The 22,492-nt window shown below is 36.9% G+C and overlaps 1 protein-coding gene across 1 annotated transcript in view; it reads left to right on the forward strand.

The window, feature by feature from the left end:
- TLK1 (tousled like kinase 1) overlaps positions 1 to 22,492 on the forward strand; it is a 93,635-nt gene that overhangs the window by 2,224 nt on the left and 68,919 nt on the right. The window contains exon 2 of the mRNA XM_058809976.1: positions 2,272 to 2,326. The gene's annotated coding sequence lies outside the window, so the exon portion shown is untranslated. The remainder of the gene's footprint in view (positions 1 to 2,271; positions 2,327 to 22,492) is intronic.

Consider the following 22,492-nt stretch of genomic DNA (forward strand, 5'->3'; position numbering starts at 1 on the left):
GCTGGTATGTTAGTCCCTGGCATAAACGGGTGCAATTCTCAATGACAATGCTAAGCCTGTTTACACATGGGCTGAGCTAAACCCAAAGATGACACACAATGCTGATCAAAATAGTTCATTTAATCCCTTTGGAATTTTTGCGATCTAAGAACCAGAGATGTTTGTGTTAAGAAAAGGTGATATGAAAAAGCTGTCATTGTGGGCCATGACTTTCTCTGACATATAAATTATGACAAATAGTCATTATCTTATTTTAGATAAAAACATCATATTTTTATTCAAGAGTGAATATTAGTGAATTGAATAAATCATCAGTGATAGTTACCAAACTCTGAAATAAGATCTGCTTTTTAAATTAGAAACAGTCTGAGCTAGCTTATACAAAGAAAGAAAACCAAAACCATCCTGGCAGTAATTCTACATTTTATTTTACCAAAGTTTATGAGGAATCAATGCAATCAACAAGAACCTTGGGTTTAGTTTCTTTTTCTTTTACATGTACTTATTTTAATAGCAAAAGAAAGCAGATGGAAAAGGAAGCTGCATGGTACACAGTCTACAAAAAATGCAAGTATTATTATATCACTTAAGATATTTAACAAGCTACTAAATCACACTCTTCTTCTTGCATCAATTGCCTGGAGGCAGAATATCAGAAACAATAAATATTTATTTTACTTAGAAACAATGTTAGTAAAAGGCCTCAGGGTTTAATCTGAAAGAAAAAGAAATCTTTGAATCATTGACCCATATTTCCAATGTCATTTATGTCAGTTTAAGTCCAGAAGACTCTCAAAGTCTGTAGAGCTTCTTCAAGATATTGACTAGTTGCTCATAATTGGAATCCAAATTAATGGCATGTGCTTTGGTTTTGGTTGGAGTAGAGTTAATTTTCTTCACAGTGGCTGGTATGGTGCTATGTTTTAGATTTGTGCTAAAAACAGTTTGGTTATATAGAGATGTTTTTGCTATTGCTGAGCTGCATTGCACAGTATCAAGGCCTTTTCTGTTTCTTGTACTGCTTACCAGTGAGAAGGCTGGGGTTGCACAGGGGTATGGGAGGGGACACAGCACAGCTGACACCAACTGACCAAAGATATGTTACAAACCATGGAGTGTCATGCTCAGCATATAAATCTGGGGAAAACAGAAGGGAGGGAGGGACATTTGGAGTGACAGTGTTTGTCCTCCCAAGTCACCATTGCGTGTGGTGGAGCCCTGGCTGTCCTGGAGATGGCTGAGCAGCTGCTGGCCCGTGGGAGGTGCTGAATGAATTCACTCTTTAGCTTTGCTTGCGTGCACAGCCTTTGCTTTACCTATGGAACTGTCCTTATTTCAACCTGTGACTTCTCTTGCTCTTACCCTCGTGACTCTCCCCCACTCCACCAGAGTGGAGTGAGTGAGTGAGTGAGTGACTTGGTGGTGCTGGGGTTAATCCCTGACAGGGCCTAATACTACCTGTAAAGATAAAATTACAAACAGACATTAAAGTACAAAAATAATTTATTCACTACTCTTATTTTGTTTAAGGGCTAAAATTTGGTTTGCTCACATGTGTGTTTATATTTTTGTGTAGGATATTCAGAATTTTTTATCCTAATAAATTCTGTGGTGGATAATACGTTTTATGAAACTTAATAACCAACCAGATAAGCATGATTGATTAAGGTGATTTTTAATAAAATCCTTAACACATGTTCATATTTGTTGTTTTTCTCTCAAATACTTGAGAAAATTACTGTGGGAAAGTATACCTATTGTTAAAAGACCTTTGAAGTCTAAAATAACATTTGTGAAGGTAGGAAAAAAAACCCAATAAGGGAAAAAATGGCTTTTTTTAATGCATTTTCAGAAAATAAAAATGCATATTTATGTTTTCCTATGTTTTTACACTTCACAGACATGTTATTTCATTACCAAAAGACTGCACAATGTATGTGACTCTAAGGAAATCCAGTAAAGCAATTTCATCTAAACTTATATTATGCTTTGGGCTTCCATTTTTTTTCCAATTGCTCATTCTCCTTTTTCTAAATTAGTAAATCAGATTAAAAAAGAAAGCAAACATGACACTCTGTGGAAATCACAGATAGCTGAAGGTAATGCAGGCAAATACTAGCTAAGTGGTTTTTCTGATGGACTTCCCATTTCTATATGAGATCAAGAATACAGCTGTCTTATCTGGTGTGTTACCAGCAATTTTTCTTTTGGTAGAAGTATGCTATATGTATGCTTGTGATATTTATATAATTTTTATATTCTTGTTTCCAGCTACACCACCTTCTGATTTATCTTAATAAAGCTTTTGGAGACTCTCAAGTGGAGTGTAAGTAAGTATTAGATATTTTAAGTATACATTACATAAGTATTACTGGTTGTAATCTTAAAGTGAATAAATAAAAAGTTTAACATAAACGTGCATGTTTATCCATGTGTAACTGCATAAATAATGACAATTTCAGGCCTCTTGGTTTTCATGCCCAGCTTGTTTGGTCAGATCAGCAATGAACGTGCAAACTTTCCCCAGTGTAGCCTAGAGCAACCTCTTCTATCTTTCCAAGAGTGTCAGTACTCCCTCTTTTAAAAACAAAACAAAGCAAAACCACAACAAAATCGTTATTGCCAAAGATAAGCCTAACAGGCTTAAATTATAGATATACATACATGTACATATGTGTATGTGTATGTTTAAAAATAAAATGAGAGCATAGAGAACATCAGCAGGCTGAGAGGTAGAGAAGTGGAAATTGGCTGGCATCCAAGTAAAGAAAGGTTTAGCCATGAGAAAAAAGAAATTCTTTAAACAGGCATTTAACACAAGGAGAGAGAGAAAGGTTGTTCACTTGGAAGTTTTTCCTTAAACAAATGGTTATATGGAATGAGTAGTAAAAGAAAAGTTAATAAAGGTCTTTCTGTTATTAATCTGGAAAAGTATACAAGCAATAACTTCCACGTTTGGACTTTTGAAGCACTTTTATGCGAGGGGCCTGCTGGGGATCTGCATTCTTCTGCAGTCAGTATGGATGCTGAGTCATCAGGAAAGCTGGCCATTTGGTTTTTGGTTTCTAAATTTAGAGGTGAACGTTTAAAGCCCTAATCTGCTAACAATGGGCGTTCGTATGCAGTGTTGGTGACATGAATGATTTCATTCTTAATAGGGTTATATCAAAACCAAGCTGTGCTTGTATGACATGTAGTCCTGAAAAGCTATGGTTTCTGTGACAAAAAATTAATTAAAATTTAAAAATTATTAAAAGAAATATAGAAAAGCAACAAGTTTCAGTCTCTGATAAGCATCAGAACCCTCTCATGGTAGCTTGTGTATCTTTGCTATATGCAGAGGAGATGGAACAACTAGACTTTGCGGGAGGGAACATAAGAGCAACCTAAATTAAGGAAGGAAGCTTAGATTAAGCCTTAGAAGGGGTGAATTATGATACTTTGATTGGGTTTTAGCTATTGTATTCAGGGAATAAGAAGTTTGTGGGAGTCTGCCTGAAAATTTTCAGTTTGATAATAATATTGAATAATCTTATGAGAGATTTATACTAACATCACTTTTGCAGCTGGTGTACTATACTAGCATTCAGTACATAGATTGGTGTGGGGTTTTTAAATTTCTGATGAAGTTCTGCTCTCTTGGTTTGTTTGGAAACTTTGCTAAAGTAGGACCTATGACATTCAAAATGCTGTAACAGAATCAGAATTAACACAGGCATTTTCACTTTAGATAAATTTGTATAATTCAGTATTCAGCAGTAAGAGCTCATTCTTTATGAAGCAAGCTTTTACATTGGTGGTTCCGTGTTTTATTTTAACAGCATTCTGTGCCTTCTGCATAGATCCTAGCTGAAGAGATGCTGGCTGAGTTCTTTGCCACCTGAAAATGTGGGACTGGGAGGGAGCAATCCTGCCTGGTCAGCAATACTATCAGTTTGGCTAAGCACCTTGCAGACCTCAGCCAGTGACTCACCCTGGCTCTCTCTGCTCAAGTCTGCTGCTGCAGAGTGTGTGCAGCACAGGTGCCATCTCCCCATCCAGGTCTTCCAGGAAAGTGAGTCCTCAAACAAGCTGGGAGCTCCCATGGGTATTGTTCTGGCAGGTTAGTCTGGCCCAGGGGTGCTCCAGTGCTTGGCTCTGCTCTATTGAAGCACATGCTTCAATATTTAGATTGCTTACAATCCAAGCGGGCAAAACTCCTTGTAACTGAATTAGGAAAGACTATCTAGTAAGTGGATGGCAGCAGAGGAAAGAGTGTTTTGAGGAAAAATAGTTTTTTAATTTAAACTTTGTATCTAACTTTCATCCTGAGAATACACAGTATGTTTCAAGAGCTATTTTTTGTAGGTGAAATAGCTGGGAATGGAACTCTTTAACGGGATGTAAAAAACCTGTAGCTATGTTAAGTGACAAAGCTCTGGCCATTGCATCCAGCATGCAGTGCTTTTGTACAGTGGCAGCTCATGTGCAGCTGATTCATCTGTCAAAAACCAGCCGTTACCTTACTGTAGGATGTGAGCTTCAAAATCAGGCTGTGCCCTCATTTTCTGTGAGAACTTAAAGCAGGCAAAGTTTGAGGGTTTAAAAGTTAGTCAGCCATGCGTGAGTTATGAGGCCATGACAAATTAAGGACTCATTAAATCTTGAAAATACTTGAATTTTATCAGTTTCCTTCCAGCTGGTGTAAGACTAACTTGATTTTACAACAAAAGGGGGTTTCTTGACAATGTTATAGCAGCATGATGAGAAGAATCTTTTTTTGATTGAACAAGGACAAAGGACTCTCCTGGCACTAAAAGTTCTGGCCCTAGCCATAATCATCTTGTCTGTTCCTCTCATGGAGTTTCTTGGCAGCATGTAGGTGGAGTCAAGGTCTCTGGGCTCCAGAAGATAAATGCCTAATATGTGACCTACAAGTGTATTTTTGCTGTCTATGGTAGTTATAAAGAAAACAAGAAAGTCCTGGTTTATTCCAGTAGTAGAAAAATGTTTATTATCCAGCCCATTTCCTAATGTTCTTTGGAGAAGACTGACTCCTTATTTCAATTATGCATGGTATGCTGAAGTTATTAATTTGGGAATTTACTATTAGTTTCTATTATAATTATCTTTATTTTGGGTGCTGTCTTTGCACAGACTGAAAACCATGATACATGTCTTTTTCTTAATTGAACATTTTACTGTTATTTTTCTATATTGTACCTACAACATTCCAAATACTAGTTATTTCATGTGTTCTACCATAAATATATAATAGTGAGGAAAAAATACAGAATACAGCTGAGGTGGGACAGAGATATGTAATGAGTTATTGGTTGTCTAAAATACAGCCACAATTCCAGCTTAAGCTCTTAACACTGTGTGACCAGTTATTATGTCTTGTTTGAACCTTATGTGAAAAAAGCCCCATGGAAAATGCAACATATTTACTGTGTTCACAAAACTGCTAGTGCTTCTTTTTCCACTTTCACTCATCCCTGTTAGTTCTGACAATGCTGCCACATGACTTGTGATAAAATTGAATTCCCATAAAAAACCCACAAGTTTGGGGTATAAAATATACTTGTGAATTTCTCTAATGAGTGTGCCATGCCATAAAGAGCCTACAGCAGCCTACTGGTCAGTGGCTATTATATGCACAAATAAAGTCCCTCTTGTGAGAACACCTCTGTTATTACACTCCTAGCATAATATGACATGTTTTCTTTCATGTGATTCCTAGGATGACCCTGCCTCAAATTTGATGCAACAAATATTATGAGGGTTCTGACCCTCAGGAATCAAGTATAAGTTTTGCCACAGACTTCACTTAGAGACAAGATCTCATCATAAAGAAATGTCATAGTCAGATCTAGAACTGCTGGGCATACCTTTTCAGGGATCTGTTGACACTTTGATGAGTGTAATATCAAGAGTTGTTGGACTCTTTTGGCTAAATGAAAAAGAAAGAAAAAGAAAACATTGCTGCAGTTTGAGTATATCTGTACATTGCTGTGTTGTCAGACCTGCTTTTTAAATTAGTTTTTAAGTTTCTATAAGAAATGCTTTAATAAAATACTAATATGGAATGTTCTGTTCAGCAGTCACAGAAAAGAAGCAGCCCAGAGTCTGTATCTGCTCCATACAGAAAAGGCCCATAACAGAAGCAGCGGAATGACTTAATATGAAGAATTTTGGAAAAGGAAGCTAAGCTATTCTGTATTCTCATTTATTAGACAGGGAGAGGGAACTGAAGAGTAACCTTTAAGGCACTCAAATTGCACCTGAATAATTTGCATTTAGAAAGGATGTGCCTTTCATGTTCACTCGGTTTATTGAATCCATGCTAGATTCCTGTAAATGCTACACAGGTTTTGCATCTCCAATATTTTGCCTAAATGAAAGACTAACCTTTGGAATCTGGCTTGGCTATATTACATTTATGTTTAGTCTAATAGAGGTGAAGAAAGTCATTGAACTGGATGGCACAAATTCCAAATTCTCTTGGTCCTTTGGAAGCAGCTTTAACAACAATCTCACTTGGATGTTCAGAGTGACAGGAATTAACATAATTCCTGTACATAGGAACATCCTACTACTTGAAACAGCCTGCACAAATTCATGTTTCAGTAATCTACAAGGGCAGAGTGTGGTGCTGAAGGAGGAAAAGTTGAATATACTTTTCATTCCTGTGAGAAATTAAAAAGAAGGCAAGTGCTTTGAGTGGTAAGCAAGTCTGCCTTCATTTTGATTCTACTAGTCTGCCAAAAAGAAACTTCAAACAATGCCTATTTTACTGAACAAAGATATTTTGAAAATGATTGTCTTAAGGAGCTGTGGGGTTGGTGTGAATGTGATAGAGGTAATGTTGTTCTTTTGGTGTACAGTATATGTTGACAGTAAATTCTTCCTTCAGACAGTGGTTATAAGAAGTTTTGCCTTGGGGGTTACACAAAATGCTGTATTAGAAGTATAAGAGAAATCTTGCTTTTCATGTGGGACTTCTTAATAATACACCTATTTCAGTCTCCTTCTGTTTCAGGCTTTGTGTGTAGATCTCTCAGGTATCTTGTACAGTCTTTGTGGACAAGATAATATTTAACAAGGTGCTTGAGACTTGTAGTATTTTGGAATTTGTGATTTTTATGCAAAAGCAAAATCGTAATGAAATCAGACAGGAATATCTTTGTGAATTATACTCAGGAACTGCTTTGTGGAAAAATACCCAAATCAGTAATAAAGAATAGATATTTAATATTCTATTTAATATACTTAGCATTAGAGACATCAGATTCTAAGTAGCATTTTTGAGTTTATTCCTAGCAATAAGTACTTGTTTGTATTAAGGCAGGGGGATAGTTTGGTTCTCATCCTGAAAAGCAAGAAAATGCTAATGCCTTTGTGGACTCTGCACTCACACTGTCTTTAGGGGAACTTAGCAATAACAGTGCAATTGCTCTTTCAGCTGGAGTCTCAAATGTCCTGAGTTATTCTGAATGTGTGTTAGCCTCAGTTATTGGCACCCTGGTCCTCCGATGGAATTTTTTCTTCCCCTCTTTACCACATGATGGTAGAAGGGCTAGAGTTTGGAATGACAGTACTGAAAAGTGAAAGCTTCTATAAAAGAGGAATCTTAACTTTTTTTAAAAAAAATTCCTATGTAATCTTTGCTTTCATTTTGTTGAATCCTATGACAAGAAACTATCCAGTAAACAGTTTACTATTGCTAAATGTCAGAACTAAATAACAAGAGCCATGGATAAGATAACCAGCATAGTAAAGGTTGACTAAAGCCATATATAAACAAAGGCTTAGACAACCTGCATATTTTTGTATGTGTCCCATTAGCAAAAAAAGGCATGGCATGGATGCAATCCTCAAGTTCAGTGCAGCTGCTAAATGAATTGGTTATGAACCTGTGTAAGAAGTTGACCCACCCTGGTGAATAATCATCTCATCTCACCCATTGTTAACTCAGTTGGGTTAGAGTGGAGAGGTTGTGGTAACATGCACAGCAGTAAGTTTGGCACTGAAGACTTGCAGCTAAGACAGAAGAATGCTGTGTATTCTCAGAGATGGAGGATACAGCTCACCTGTTCTTCTGCATCTTCTGTTCTTTGCTCTACCTATTCAAAGAATAATAAATTGGTATCAGTATTCTGCTCTGTTTTCTCTAGGCACTTCAAGAATGAGATTTGAAGTATTTAAGAGATCTACTAAAGCTCAGAAATAAAACATCACTCATCTAAACCAATGGATCTTTCTGCAGTAAGAGCAAAGTTTGACCATGACAGTGTTTTCTTTGGAAACAGTTCAGCCCTGTCTCAGAAACTACAGATAAGGAACATAAATATCCATATTTGTGTGCGTGTGTGGGTAAACCAAAATAAAAATTCCAAAACAAAGCAAGGTGACTTGCTTCTTCCCAGCTCCATGTAGAATCATAGAACTACATAGATAGCAGTTGAGTTGCTTTGTGCATGCCTGAGGTATGGTCAGGAATCAATATAGAAATGCATTAAAAATAGATAATGTGCAGAAATGTCTTGCTGCTATTTTGTTTGCCTCTAAATGTTGTTGTAAATAAATGAATATGGGCAATTGGCCATGGATTATCCTTTATACTAAAAATTCAATTTGGAATAAGTTTTACAGCATACTTCATAACTTCTTTGGATTTTTAAAACTTTTTAATAACTTGGCATATGAATTTATGAGTGTGCTGTCGTACTGTCATCAAAAAGAAGATCAAAATAGTGACTAGAATAAGTGAAAAGGAGATAGAACTGGCACAAAATCTGTACAGAACAAAGAAGTTATCTTTATTATTCAAAGTACAACTCCCGTTGGGAACTTGCCTAGGTATCATATAAATCATGATGGAATAGGTCCTCTAATGAAGGACCATTATGATGGGAAGCAGGTAGTCTCCATTTGAAATAAAAAGCTAGGCACAATTATCCTGGTTGTTAGTGTGCAAGCAGCTGAAAGAGCCCTGTGTGTTATTAGGCACTTACCCTTGCTACCTGAAGTGGAATTGTCTGATAGGAAAATTGGGTGGGACTTTCTGTGGAGAAAAATGCAAATTGTGTACAAAGTTGTCTGTATGAGTCTTATGGCTGATTTTAGTGGTTTAAGGTTAAGTTTTCTTGGTAACGAAAGAAGTATTTTGGCTCTTCCTAAGGACTGTAAACTTTATTGAGCACATGCATGACAAGTAATCTGATAGCAAACTATGTCTTCTTTGCCTCCCTAGTCCCTTAAACATTGGCTGAATCCCTTCATGTAAGACAGGCATTGCTTTCACTGTTGTTGCTATGACAGATTAATATGAATGGTGAATCTGTCTTTGGAAGGCAGAAGATGAGATGCATTGTCTTTTAGTGGTCAAGTCTGATAGACATCCTCTTTTATGTGTCAGTATTGAGTCTTATAAAAGATTTTTCAAAGTGAAAATAAGTTTTCCTGAGAGAGAAAGATAATAAATAAAGGATTAGTAACTCCTACTGTGAAAGTCGAGCCCTATTTCTAATGCTAGGTTAATAGTTGGTATTTGTGATCCTAAAGGCCTATGATTCTAATGAGAGATTTGCTCCTGACTTCAGGATGATCACAGTTTTACTCCTAAGGAGCACTTGGCCTTTCCTAGGAAAGCTAATGTATAAAATACACCCTCTGCCAGCACATCATGAATGCAACATAATGGGAAGAGGATGACACGGAATGACATCCATAACCAATAATAGCTGCTGTGAGCATCCTGTCAATGGGTGTACTAATGTTAGTCACCAGCTTGATTAATGACATGGAAACACTCACTCTTTTCTCTGAATAGTGTCTGAGTGCCTCCTGCCAGAGCAGTGGAGATCACCTTCTGCTGAGCTTATACATACATGCAGGAATGGAGCCATTATGGGTGCTTCAGTGCATTGTGTAATAGACTCTTCCAAATGAAGGGGGCTCTGAGGCACCATTCAGTCATTCAGTTTGTACCTGCCTGGATTTGTTTGCACATGTACAGCCAGCGGCTCGCAGACCAAGGGGTGCCTTGTGGCTTTAAGCTCAGCAATGGCTGTAGTCTGTGTTACAGAATTTTTCTGTCAATATAAAAGAGAAAACAAGACTCGTACTAAAGATGGCCTCAGAATTTCTTTGCAATGATCCTCCCTGAGAAACTTGAAGTTTCTTGATCAAAAATGGGAAAACACTTGAAGAAATATGTATGCGTGGTAGAGAGAATGTGAGAAAGCAAGAAAAGGATTTCATTGAATAATTTCCAAAAAGTAAAAAAGAATTATTTATATCAAACCAGAGGGAGACAGAACAGTAGTGTGAGGGGACAGAATCCTTTTACTTTCTGAAAGTACTGGAAATTTTACTCAAGACTGGGCAGAGTTCTGCATTGTGGTATTAGATGTCAACATCCTGAGAGTCAGCTTGGCACAGTGAGACTACTTCATTGCCTCATTTCATGCTAGTGTGTTTCAGACTGTGTGCTAAATATGTCCAGAACTTGGCTTTTTATTCTATGTGAAATAGATTAAATTCTCCTATTTTGACAGGGAATATCTTTAGCAGTATGCCCTGAAATGCCTTGGGGATTCAAGCTGTCCCTTAAGCAATGCTGCAGACGATGCAGGTTTGATTTTTTTTCTCTCTAATATATGAACTGTGACACTAGATTCATCCTGGCATACATCTGTCAGACCAGACTGAAAGCATTCAGTTAGAGCCACTTCATTACCAGCACAGAGCCAACAAATAGGGGACAATCTAAAAAAGGGGGATTGAAATATAGCATAGATGAGAAATATATCTCAAAATAAGGTCATAATGGAGGATATAAATTGCACAGCAATCCAGACAGCAACAGGACATCCCCAAAATATGCTACAGCATCTGCATGCTGATACTGACTTTTACAGATATGCAACAAATGTGGATTGTTTGTGAAATGAACAGCTATAGGTCAAGATGTAACATAACAGAAAAAACAACTTTGCAAATATAAATATTTATTATTAGTGGACTGTAATTGCTTCCTACTAAAATTGGTAAGAATTATGAACCCAACCCCCTTTAGTACTTATTGGAGAATTAGAAGGCTAATGAGAGACTGTAGCAAAAAAACCTCTTCTGCCTTCTAGAAAAATCAGCAAAACTAGACCATAATGAAGAATACTCTTGTGTATTGAGAGCTACTGGGCTGCAGATCCACCACTAAAAATCTCTAGTGCTTGATACTGAACCAAGAAAAGAAAAATACAAAATGAAAAATCCTGCACTGGCTGAAGGACGTGCAGAATTCTTTCCCATCTCTATTTGTTTTGATTGTTAATGCTTGTGTGAAACACTGCTGAACTGCCATACAGCAAATTCTCAGCAAGAGATTAATGTGTCTGGTTTGATCTTCGAGCTCCTTTGATAAGATGCAGGTAAGAGTTAATGTCATCTCTACATATTGTGGCATGTTTAACATCTGCTATTCCTTTCTGGGTTTGATCGCTGTTTCAGTACTTAACTTATGACCTTTTCTTTTTTTAATTTAGCCATTGATTACACCCCAGGATATGTGATTCATTTGAACTGCAAAATCCCTATTTCTTGTGGTACTAATAAGCATTGTGCCTAGTGAAAGCTGTGGCAGAAGAGAAAAGGAGGAAGCCTAACAGTCTTGACACTGTCTTTTGTCTGTGTTGCAGCAAGGGGAGAAGGAAGATGTATAGGAATTGTCTTATCATCGTGCACATATATACATGTACATAAGCATTTTTAGTTGTTTATCTAATCCCTTGGATGCTTTTTCAATGCCTGTCTTAACCCTTTGTCCTTGAAGTAAGCAAGGAAAAACTATATGACAGGCATTTAATTTTTTTCTTTCTCAAGAACAGCTAGTGTCTCTTGTGCTGAGAAGAAAATGGGACTTTGTGGAAAGCTAAATTTCAATTAACACATCAAAGGGCAGTTTGTGGTGTTCTGCCTATAACTAGGATTTAACTGAGTTGCAGGACTCTGGGAATTTTGTGTTTTCCTATAGGCTCACTTACTGCATTCCTGCCTCACCTACTTTTCTGCTCTTCCTCTGCTTCTCTGAAGGGGACAGATGAAAGCAGTATAATCTTGTTGAATATGGTTCTTGCTGATGAATTAGATGAAGCTGCTAGGAACAGTCTAGGAATACAATTTGGTGAAAAAAAGAGATGAGATACAAAAAAAATCCCTTATGATACCATTCATTCTATATGCAGTATTATACCATATTGGTGGAAAAATGGGAAGGCCTAAAACTCAATTTCACTTTGAGCTGGTTTAAAAAGAAGCAATTCTACATACATTGCAGCCACAAAAACATATTTATAAGCACAGACTTTTACTTTCTAGGTAGCAACTGCACAGCTGTATACATTTGATTTTTTGCATGCATAAGAACTTACTTTTACAGGCAAACTATTGTACTTTCTTCTCAGTATTACCCAAACAGTTATGCTAATTCTTACATTATGTAGTTCATCTCTTTTCTTTGTGCTTTAAACCAGCTTGGGGAGGGGGAGAAAATCCTACATTTTGGCATGCAGGACAATCAAAAATCCAATCCAGAAAATTGAAAAGTCATTGGTGTGTCAGTGTTCCTGCAATATCCTCCAGCTCACATTTTTGTATTGTAAAAGCCCAGCATGCAATTGTGTGTTAAGATTGGAAATTAAAGCTAATCTCCTCAGTTATGCCTTATGAATGCTATACACCAAGTGAAGCAATAGTATTTTGCTTTCTTGTCTTGCTAGTTTAGTGAATTCTTTCAAAGTTCTTTTTCACCTTGTAGAGTCTGGGAAACACACAAAGAATTAAACACACCTGCCTACAGAGATGGGAAAGAATTACATTGATCTTGGATCAATTACCACTTAGTGTAGTTCTAATAATTCACATATTTTGGAAAGCTTGATGGGGATCTTGGTAATATAGAAACTGCTAAAGCCTTTGACCATGCATCCCATATTTTGCACCAGATGTCTGTGGTTTACTGACTTGTTTTCTTTCATCCCACTGCAGGCCAGTAGTAGGAGTTGGATTCTTTTCTTGATTGGTGAGTTTAAAACAACTGAAAACCTTCTTATGCTATGTACATTTTGTAAACTACAAGCTTGGTTTGAAAACATAACCATTTTAGAGTTTTAGGCAAGTAATTTTAAATAAATAATTTAAAATGTTACTCTGGAACAGAATTTTTTTCATGCTTAGAAAAATGGAAGAGGCCTTTTTGATATGTATGAAAAATGGAAAAAGAAACATGCATTTTTAAAAAATTAACTCTTATAAATAATCTAAAAGTTTATTAGTAGTTATGAAGATTTCAACATAAGTGATGCTTTGGTTTCTTTAGCAGGGATTGCATGAGTTCTTGGGATGGAAGTGTCACCAGATCAGCTGTGGCTATAGCTTGACACTCTGTGTCTGTGCATGTGCATAGCTTGATGTGATCTGAGGAGCAGTAACAGTGGTACCTAAAGCTGCTCTGGATAAACACAGGGTTCTGGTGACAGCATCTTAAGTACAGGAGAAAAGCTCTTGTGCAGGTTATGTTTATAATGCCACCATATTCCTGAGGTGCTGACAGAGCTTCATTCACAGTTTTTCTGTGGGTTGTTTTTCTGTATTTCACGTTTCATTTCTCTTTCTTGATGAAAATCATTGACATGAGTTCGCTTTAAATAAGGACGTTAAGAATTAACATCATAATAACTTCTAGTACCCTAGTCATTTTAAAAGAATTCAAAATCTTAATTTGACTTCTTAATGGTCATAAAAGTTATGTTTTGGACAATAGAATTGTATTTTAAGAAATAATGTAATTAATACAGAATAATTAATTTTGATACATATATGTATAAAAAACGCTAAAGGGAGTTTTCTTTTTTTTTATTATTATCTGAATTTTTATTTTATGTGGAGATTTGTTTTATTTTACTAAGGCCCTGGCTCCCCAGTTGTAACAGTTGTCCTGCTTGATCTGTAGCAACCAAGTTAAATGAAACAGGTTCTCCAGTCATGAAATCATCACAGTGGGGGAAAAAAAGAAAAAAGACAAAAAAGAAAAAAGAAAAAAAAAGGAGGTCCAGTCTATCCCTGTTGTGGCAGGAAATGGGTAACTAGGTCAGCCCTGACAGATGTTTGTATAGGCTGCTGTTAAAAACCACAAATGAAGGGAGTTCCACAACCTCATAAATCTATTCCATCTAATCTAGACTTTAGGTTAAAAGGATTTTTTTTGTTGCTGTTGTTTCACTTTTCATATCTAGACTACTCTTCTTTGATGCAAATTGAACAGTTACTTGTTATAATTCATTGTGTACAAAGGTCATGACTTTCTGTGTGCAGCTTTTTACGCATTTTACACCGTCTTCCTTTTTCTGAGGAAGCAAAGCCTCATTTCTTCAACCTTTCCTTGTAAGTCACATACTCAAAATATCATTCCTGTTGATTTCATTTCTACTCCATCGAAATTGTTGAAATTGTTCTTAGAGTGCATTGCCCAAAATTGCACAGAATGCTCCAGCTGAGACCTCAGCAGCACTGAAGACTGCAAAATAATTAGGTCCTGCATCTCACATACTGCACACTTCCTAATACATCTTGGAACATGAAATGCCTTTCTGCAAGATCATCATGTGGACTCATATTTAGTTTGAAATCCACTTGAATCTTCCTATCCTTCTTTGCAATCCTTTTGCCTTGTTAATGAATCATCAGGTTATATTATTATACTCTGTCTTATTTTTCTCAATTTCAGTCTGTCTAGTATGAGCTTATTGCAGTTGTAGTTTCTCACATTATCTAAATATTTTGGATTCTGATCTGCTTACCTGTGTTTGCAACCCCCTTCCAAACTTTTTGCAAATTTTACAAGGTTACTCCTTTCTCTATTTTCCAAACTGTTCAATGAAAATTTGAGTAGAATAGGATGGATGAGAAGTCCCTGAAGGATGTTACTGCAGTACCATCTTACTCTGTCAGAAAACTGTTAAAAAATACTTTTTGGAAGAAATACTTAACTACTTGTGTGTAAATTGTTACCTGACTTTGTCTCCACCATTTTTTCTATTATTGACAAAATTAGAGAGAACCCAACTAAAGACTTTGTTAAAGTATAGATACCTCATTTACTGCTTCCTTCTTATTCAATAGGCCTGCTGGCCTTTCTAGGAAGGAAACTGGATAGGTTTCACACAATAATGATCCTAAAATTACATTTTAAATATACTATGACAGTATCTCTGAGATGTATGGTTATTTATGAGAGGCCAATGGCATTTTGTTTTCTTAGGCAGTATTTTCATCATTTCTAGTCTTCTTCGACCTCTCTTGCACTTCATGAATTCTCAAAAAACCCAAACCAAAACAATGACCCCCTCAGAGCACCCTCTCCCTGCTCCCATCCCAGAATCATGATTCAGAGATTATTTTATCTTTTAAGTGCTCCAGGGTAATTTTTAGCACATTTTCCTATGGAAACACAGTTTATACAATCCCACATATGACCAGTCAGGCCACACCATGCCTTTTGAACTTGTTGCTTACTCTCCAACTGAAGCGGACCAAATAGTTGTGGTCTCAGAGACACCACATTTCTAAAGATTTTGTGAAAATAAGCAGGTAAATAGAGAGCCTACCATGGCAACAAGGAATTCAGTGTAAATGAAACCCTGATATCAGGTACTGGAAAACTCACAGAAGAATGTTATGAATATTCCAGCCATAAATTTCAGTCATACTTTTTGCTCTGGGCTAATGCAGTCAAGAGACACGAGGATACAGGGAGGCTGGCTTTATCCACTGCTTTCTGAACTACATGTTTAAATCAGCAGGATTGGAAACTGGCATTTTTTAATATTGCTTAACACATTCCTTCCCTTTTCTGGTCTGTGTGTCTTAGACCTTTGTTGAAATTAATTGCTTTGCATGTCTGACACTAAGATATTTTGTAGACAAATTAGGCAAATAAGCTTTGTGTATTTCAGAATTCTTCATCTCACATTATTTGCTGTCTCTTACTTAGATATTCTTTTACTTAGATCCTTTCCTAGATTAACTCATATAGCCTCTTAGCCTTCATCCTTTGTTCCTTGTGTGGGTTTCTAGTTTCCAGTGTGTTACTATGCTTTTAAACTCCTTTTTAGGTTCTTGTTTTCACTGTTTGTGTGTGATTCCTTTCTGTTTTTCAGTTAACCAAATAGCTCCTGATGAAGCCTTGCTGCTCTCTTCCAGTGCTTACTTTACATCAGGGTAGTCTGCTGTTGTGCCTTTAATACACTTCTTTCAGTAACTGTGGGCTCTCCTATGCTCCTATTTCCTTATGAATTTCTTCCAAAAGATCTACCCACCCGTTCATTCCGTAAGCCAAGAAGAATCCACGTTTGGAAAGCCATACTCTTTCTGTCACTCTATGCTTTCTTTGGCATCATTAATTTTATTGTTTTGTGATCAGTTTCGTATTTATGTCTTCCACCTTTGTCTCATTAGGAAGCATTAACTGATGAGCTAAATATGCAAAACAGCCTTTCCTCTCTTATCTCTTCAACTGTCTCAGTACCCTGAAAGAAAGATTGTTCTAAATCTGCTGACTATGGGGCTGTTATCTTTTTTTTGGAGGTGTGCTTGGACAGAACAAGGGGTAGGACGCTGAACTGAGTGGGTGTCAGAACAGTTGGAGCAAAGCAGCTCCCCTATTCCCAGCACAGGGGGCATTGCAGAATGATGCAGCAGACCAGCTCATCTGGAGCTGGAAGGGAACAGAGGCAGAGAATCTGTAATTAGAATACTGTTATTTTAGCATCTAATATTTAATTATCTGTCAGGCTTATCGCTGGTGTTTTGTGGCTAAAATTTGAAGGCCTTATTCAGCAATTACAAAAAAACCCCAAACCAACAACCCTAAACTGGTAAGCCTGTTGCCTGAAAAAAGCATCAAGACATGCCCCATTGCTATTGGAAACCATATACAGACATGGCTCTCTGCAAACACTGTCTGTCTCTAATGGCTTAAAATCAAAGGCAACAAAATAAGCTCCAGGCAAGACAGATACTTCAGGAAAGAAGATGTAAGGTGTAAAGAGTGAGACAGAACTATGAAAGACGTGTGGGAAAGCATAAGCTTAAAAAAACACGGAGAGGAAGCCTGACAGATAAGAGGGGCCTGTTTACCTGACAGCAACATTGTAAAAGGAATAATCTGAGTGTAGAAAAAAATTGCAGGGAAGAGCAGACAAGTAGATTGCAAGGGACATGGGAAGGAAAGTAATATAATAAAATGAAAACAGACAGATGGGGAGAAAGAAAATGAATGTAGCATCCATCCAGACTTTTTTATTTCTTCACCAGAGAACATTTAAAACCAAATTATTTTTTACTAAAATGACATAAACAAGAAGATTGTAAAACTGCCCTTGAATCTGACTGGAATGTAGCTAATAATCAAAGCAGCTAGAGCTGGAGTAGAAAGAAATATTTGCATGGCAAAAAAAAAAATCCCCCAAATTCTATTTAATTTTCATGTTTGGTGTGACAGGCAGTTGTGTGCAGGCTTCTTGGAGATTTGGAACAAAAATCATTATAGCAGAGGTGGATCACTGAATCTGACTAATGGTGATATTAAAGGTATAATAATTGCAGTTTATGACAATTACATAAATGATAAAAATATAACTGTGTTTACACAGTGTTTGTGTCTAGTTCTTAAACGTAGGCCTAATGTGATAACATTGTTTTCATTTTAGCTTCTCTGCATCTTGATAAGCTGGTAGGGAAGATATTTTTGCTAGTGTATTATTTATGCATGTTTTTGTTACCTTGCAACTCAGAGTTGCTGGCAAGTGTCATATTAAAAAATTGTAGAGCTTGTAGTGCAGTATATGGCTTAAGAATACAGTTCTAATTCAGTGAGTCTCTGAGTTGATTTAATTGAGTTCAAAACAACTTTTTCCTATAAAAGTGTTATTGCACTAAACCAGTTTTAGAAAACTTTAACTAAACTTTAAAATCAATGTTAGTACAATTGCAACATTCCTATTTGCTCATAAATAGAAATGCTTCATGAGAAAACAGGTGCAGAAGCTGTTCCAAGCTGAGATAGTGTTCTATCACAGCAATGTACTTGCTGCCACAGTCACGTGGCATTTTACACTGTAGTTGTGCCAAAACTGCATTCTGAATCTTATGACCTACAGAATACAGACTGGAAGATTCTAGTCATTATCCCAACCCAGACTGGCCAGGTGCATGTTGGTCTGATCCAGGGAGTGTCCATACATGTCCTAACATGTGCTGTGTTAGGCGAAGGGAGGACAGAGTCTTTGAGCTACAGACTTCCAGCATTCACCAAGACAGAAGACAGCATTTTTTTTCTGTTATGTTTTTGCAGCATATTATATTACATATAACCTAGAAATGTCATAAATACATCATTTTGATGATGAAATAATTTCAGCATTTTCTACACAAGGTGCTATACCAGTGTGTCTCCTTAGTTGCAAGAATATTTTTCTACTATGTTAATTAAATCAGATTGGCTGCTAGTGTTGGCATAGTTATGGGATCTGTGTAGGTCTTTCTATATATGGGGTAGGTGAGTGCATGTGTATACATATTTTTATGTATAAAATTCATAAATATTGGCAAATATGCAGTGAGGCATACTTAAAGCATACTTAAAGGCATACTTAAAGGCATACAAAAGCTTTTGCTTTAAGAAAATAGTGCTGTGGGTCTATTATCCAGTGCTAGGCTGACAAGGAACTAACAAAGAATTTGAAACCTCCATTTCACTGGCATCACAAATAATTGAGGGGATAAATCAAAGGATACTAAGTCTTGGTTGCTCTACTGTCTTGTGCCAAGTCCAAGGAGATGGAAGAAGGTATATGTAAAATAAATACCAAAAGCATCAGAGGTAGGGACCCTAATGATCTCTGACTCCTGGTATTTCCCCAGTTTGTAGCTGACAGACTGATTTAAGTTTGGAAGTATATGGTTTAGCATATAGTTTAGAGCATATAGTTTACTACTTTGCAAGGATATTGTAATTTCTTATAACACTTAATTTTCCTTCCTAAAAGAACCAGCCTGCTAAATCAATTTCCTCTTCTACCTCTACTTCCAATCATCTTGTGAATTGGAGGCCTTCCTTCTAATTACTGACATAATTTAAAAATGGTCTTATTTGGAACCTCTGTGTAAACATACATTATTCATATAATCAGTTACCTGGCGTGGTCAGTCACTACACCTTGGTATTGCACCATCTGCTGCTTGCATGAAACCTAAGCCTGCTAATAGCAAACTGACTTTGGTGGGAAAAACACAAGATATATGAGTGATTAACAACATGTAATATTTGATGTTATTAGGTACAAATCTTTCATAAGGACACCAAAATGTATTTGGTGCCTATGAACAATGATGGTCTCGGAACAGGGAAGGAACTGCCATATCTCTGTAACTTGCCCCTCAGTCACAGTGTATTCTTCCTTAAGAACATGTGGGATAAACTCTGGATTTTATGTGTAATGTTTGAGATTATGTCTCTTTGTTCTCTAAAGGATGTATGTGAAATTTTGTAATTGACATTTGATCCGAGTGCACAGTAATCTTTATAGATGTAAGGTAAATGTCTCCAAAAACTTATTCCTGCTGTAATCTTCCTTATTGTCACTATTCAGACCATTATTCTTTAAGCACCTTCCTTTGCTGCTAGTTAACTTTTCTTACTTCCTAGAGATTGTGAACTTACTGTGATAAAAGTTTCTTGCATAGATAATTCCAGTGACAAAATTGAAAGCTCTTAGAATTTTAGTGCTTTTCAGGATTTTGTTGCTTACCTTTTTTTCATCTTTGGAATAAGGAAAATTACTTATACTCTTCTGTTCTTCAACTGTCCTCAATTAGAGAGTTACTACTGCCATAAACATTGCTAACTTTCATTTGACACATTCTTATGAGAAAATCAGCACACAGGGATCTTACTCCTCTCTGTTCTGATCTGAGTTTTGAGGTCCTCTTCCTCAGGAATTAGCAAAACTAAATGCGTTTTCTGGGACTTCACCTGGAATCAAGTTTTCCTATGTAGGTAGGTGTGTGGCACCTTATTCATTGTTATCCAGAGCAATCCCACTAAAAGTTGATTCCCTCTACCTACTACCTCAAGTTATGCCTGATGTTAATGGTATGCAGTGTTCACATAAACCTTGATAAAAACGATTCTGTTTCTAAGAACTAGAAGGCAAAGAGAAAGATTTAATATATATTATATTTTAAAGAAATAATTAGTAATACTTAGTACTATTTGTGTTGGATTGAATATTTATTATTTTGGGCAGGTATGATGCTGACTGAGTGCTCACCACTGTGAGAGAAAGGCCATCTCTCTGGCCACTGGATCATAAAGTTTTATTGCAAAATAAAGACAAGGCATTCAAGGAAAAGCATTATGTACATTTACGATACTATTTGATATAGGAAGTCTTTTGAAATTTGAAATTTCTGAAAAGTACTAAGGAATATGTTCTCTTCTGCCATGATACTATTAAATTCGTAACACTGAAGCAATGTGGCTTACAAATAAAGGGGTACATTAAAATCAGTGTCAGCTCTAACTCAGTATGAAAGTAGGTTTTCTGTAAACTAAAGAGAGGAATATACCCAACTCCATGTACTCTTGAAGTTATATATGTTGTCTCTTCTGGAGATGATCTATATAATTCACACTCTGCTTTCAATCTCTACTTCAACAATGCACGAAACCAAGAGATACAGCTCTACTATATTACAAAATGCAGACTCAACCCATATTTTGCAGCAGATACTGTGCTCTGCTGGGAAGTCATGCAGCATGTGCCCACTTACTCCTGGTCCCTTGATGAGGTGTTGTCTAACACATTATGAGATGGCAAAGATCTGATTATTTTTCATAGTGTTAATGAAAATGTAAAAGACACTTCAGCATTTTTGTAATATTTAATCTGCATGTCTGATAGGGGAAGTAATGAATGGGATCTTCTTCATGATGTCCTGTTCCCCTAATCAAATAATGCTTTATTTGAACAAGTCTCAACTGTGTCAGTGGAATGATTTGTAGGCAACCGTTTGTAAGCAAAACTGGAAGAAAGAATGCTTGCTTACGTATGGTTTTGTAAGGATAGCAGGGGTTTGTATTAAGTGGATGCAAAGGGCTATAAATTAAGAGACAATTTCTTTCAGTTACTGCTTTTTACTTGGCAGATTTTAGAAGCAGCATGCTGCAGCATGATATGTTCATCAGGAAACCAGGTGCATGTTCACTTATGCTATCATATGGATTGTGGGATTATGAGTATGTTTTAGTTTCTACCTAGCAAGAATATTCTATACAGCTGCTAAGTATTAATACAGTCAGAGTGAACCAGCACTGTTTTACTTCACTCCCAAGTATTGGAAATTTCCTGATGTAATTTGCTTACATAAAGTCTTTAGGATCAAGTCCTTAAAAGCAATTCCTTGTTGAAATATCAGATCACCTCTCTGCAAAACAAACAAAAAAAAATCTATCTATAGCTATCTATATTTATCTATCTATCTATATATATATATATTAGCTGTTACTAGATATATGCCCTGGAACTGATTTGTTTATCAAGTAAACATACTAATTTTTACTTTAAGTTAATACCAAACTGCAAGGAAACTTCCAGCTATGCTGTATACTTGTGGGAGGTGAAGATCTTAGATAATTTCACAGATGTCACTTTAAAAGGAAGAGACAGACTTAGTAATATGTGTGTTGTGCAGAGAGCTGCAATCCAACATTAGTAATCTATTCCTGTCATTCTCAAATACAGGAGAAAGTAGGTTAGTAGATGGACAGGATGTCTCCACACAGCAACCACAAAATAAGCGCCATGCCTGAATGATGAAGATATTCTTCATATACACAAAGTGCAATATATCTGCAACTCCTGATTTTTTGTAAGTAATCATAGTAATTTTTATCCCTGTTATATATCTAAATATATATAAAATATATTTACCAGTTGCACTGGTAAGTTAAAAGGCTTTGTTTCAGAAGTGACTTTTACATTCTCAGTCATGATTATGTTAATTTTAAGGAAGGAATAACTGAAAAATTCGGCTAAGTTTGCAATTTAGTCTCTAAACTCAAGGCAGAGAGGGAAGTTTTGAAATTTGCCAGGTCGGCGCTGGTGCCCACCAGGGAGCCCCAGCCTGGTGGTTGTAGCGGGTGAGGCGGTGGGCCTGGTAAATGGCTCCTGCCCGACTTCCAGTTCACCCGGTGGGAGCTCCCGCTCCTCAGCGAAGCGGGTTGCGGCTGGCGGCCAAAGCCTTCTCTCTCCCTCGGGGCATCGGCTTCTCCCGAGTACCCCCGAGTCTCTGCTGCCACACCGTCCTGTCCGGGAGAAGAACGCTGAGACGCGGCAGGCGCCCGAGAGCGCCCGGAGATGCTGCCTGAACAGCGTTCACCTGGACCGCG

Source organism: Ammospiza caudacuta, chromosome 8 (assembly GCF_027887145.1).
Source record: "Ammospiza caudacuta isolate bAmmCau1 chromosome 8, bAmmCau1.pri, whole genome shotgun sequence".
NCBI classification, from domain to species: Eukaryota; Metazoa; Chordata; class Aves; order Passeriformes; family Passerellidae; genus Ammospiza; species Ammospiza caudacuta.